We start from the raw sequence: 2554 nt of genomic DNA, 5'->3' as shown, positions 1-2554 counted from the left end.
TTTTCTTACAGACCGATCCTTTCAGGTGTCCACACCGCCTTTTGTCTCCGCCTCCCGTCCTATTTTGCAAGGTGTTCCTCAGGGGTCGGCTCTCAGCCCAACCTTGTTCAACCTATATGTCCAACCACTGGCCGAGGTAGCCCAGAGATACGGTCTCACCATGGTGTCTTACGCCGATGACACTCAGCTGGCGGTGGCACTTAATGGTGAGTCCGCCATGGACGCCGTTGCCTTTCAGATCGCTCTACGAGGAGTTATGGGATGGATGTCGGACAACAAGTTGCAGCTGAACGCCTCAAAAACCGAGGTCCAAATCTTTGGAAAAAACACCGACCTCTGGGGTAACCAGTGGTGGCCCCCGGAGCTTGGTCCTGCTCCGGTGCCTGCTGACGAGGTCAGAAATCTTGGGGTGTGGTTCGACAACAAGCTGTCCTACATTCCCTATACTAAAAGATTGGCTGGGGTCTGCTTTGGCACTCTACAGTGTCTCAGACCAATCTTTAAATTTTTCGACCCTACCACCAGGCAAATCATAGTTCAAGCTATGGTCCTAAGTAGACTGGACTATGCTAGTTCGCTTCTACTAGGACTTAACAAAGCGGAGCTTTTTCGCCTCCAGCGCATTCAAAACGCGGCGGCCAGGATGCTGGTTGGCCTGCCAAGTTTTTGCTCTGCCCGCCAAACCATCCAAAATTTGCATTGGCTCCCGGTGGAGCAGAGGATTAAATTTAAGGCACTTTGCCTTACTTTTAAAATTCTAAAGTTGTCCACTCCTCCCATTCTTGCCCAGACCATTTCCCCTTATCTCCCGAACAGAGCGCTTCGCTCTGCAGGATTAAATCTGGCTATTGTCCCCCGCTTCAAAAGAGCTAGAATGGGTGGACGCTCTTTTTCGGTGCTAGCCGCCTCACTATGGAACACCCTCCCCCTTTCGCTCCGTTCCATCCCTAATCTTCTTCCTTTCAGGAAATGTTTGAAAACCTTCCTGTTTGCCACGGTTTAGGTCCTTCACCTCATCTACGACTAGTATTTCTTCGCCGTTATGTTGTATCATCTCCTCAGCGCCAGGACGCCACTTTGCTGCGGCATCTGTGCGCTATACAAAAATAAATAACATAACATAACATAACATACGTCCCTGAGATTGCTTAAACATTTTATAGCCTCTATGTAGACACCTCTCTCAATTGTATCTGACCTCCCAATGCTATCGCCAAATGCCTCACACACCTAAGAATTAGTCGTCCCTCACCGAATCCAAAATAAAATGGCAATCACAGAGATAAACTTGGCAAAACACCTGGTCCGAAAGGTATTCTTCTAGAATTCTTCTTAGAATTTTCCACAAAGCTATTGCCACACGTCCTTGCGATCTACCAAGAGGTGTGGAAGAGTGGAGAACTCCCACACGACTTACGTAGCACTACCATTTCAGTGATCCTAAAGCCTGGGGCACCCTCACATCACTGTGCATTTTATAGACCAATTTCACTTACAACTATAGAAAGAAAATTCTCAAAAAGGTTTTAGCCAACTGGCTAGTTGTAAAAATACGCAGAGGCACCAGGCCCTGCCTCCGGAGTCTCCAAGTAAAATAATTAACAGAACACACAGGATACAGGGAGATGCTGTCCTACTCTCTGTATGCTTCCGGAAAGCCTTAAACACCATGCATCATCCTTTTTAAGTTCAAAGTGTTGGAGAAGATTTGTTTTGGCCGGCACTTCATTTAGTGTGTGTGTTCCATGTGCTCTTTCCCTTGGGCCCAGGTTTGTGTTACTGGTGCCCTCTCTGTTGTTTTCAAGATATGATTGAACACAGAGTTCAAGATATGTTGTGCCACGTGTTAGGAATGGCCAATTTAACCACTCCTTTTTGCACTTGTTGTTGAACCCCTCGCAGGAGGGATCAGCCGCAATAGGGATATATGGGTATTTCGACAGCCAGAGGGCCATGAAGACAGGATGCTTCTGTATACCGGCAACCTTCCCTTATTCATGCTGTGACCTGAGCCTTTAATTCCCAAGAATTATCGTCATGCTGCAGGCCTATGGGATGCCCCGGGTACTAGGGTAAATCAGGGAAAGTCAACTTATATGCCTCTAATAGGTCCATCCCCACAAAATATCTATATTTCAAAATTGAAAATTGCCCCAGCATACCTTAAATACCTCTGCATGATTATCTCAACTAACCCGGGACTCAGTATTAGCTCACTGCAGAAAACAAATCAATGGGATCTAGTCACCTGGACCAAACTCCTGCTCTCCATCATGAGTCGTGGTGCCCTCTTTACTGCTTCACATCCTATCCACCCTCCAAAATAACTATGCATTCCTCAAAGGCCAGTTCTTTAGGTTTTTGCAGCCCAGGCATGCACTGGGCACCTACAAAGCAGACTTGTTTCTGCTGCCTGAATTTCGTTCCCTTGAAGCAAAAATCACTATGGAACCAATTGGGCACAAAAGGATATCACAGGTGTATCGGTCCTTAATTGTTAACTCCCCTGATCCATTCACCCGTCTGAGAGAAAAGTGTAAGAAGGACTTTGGTC

The sequence above is a fragment of the Triturus cristatus genome, chromosome 7 (genome assembly GCF_964204655.1).
Source record: "Triturus cristatus chromosome 7, aTriCri1.1, whole genome shotgun sequence".
In the NCBI taxonomy this organism is placed as follows: domain Eukaryota; kingdom Metazoa; phylum Chordata; class Amphibia; order Caudata; family Salamandridae; genus Triturus; species Triturus cristatus.
Note: the sequence above shows the minus strand (reverse complement) of the source record.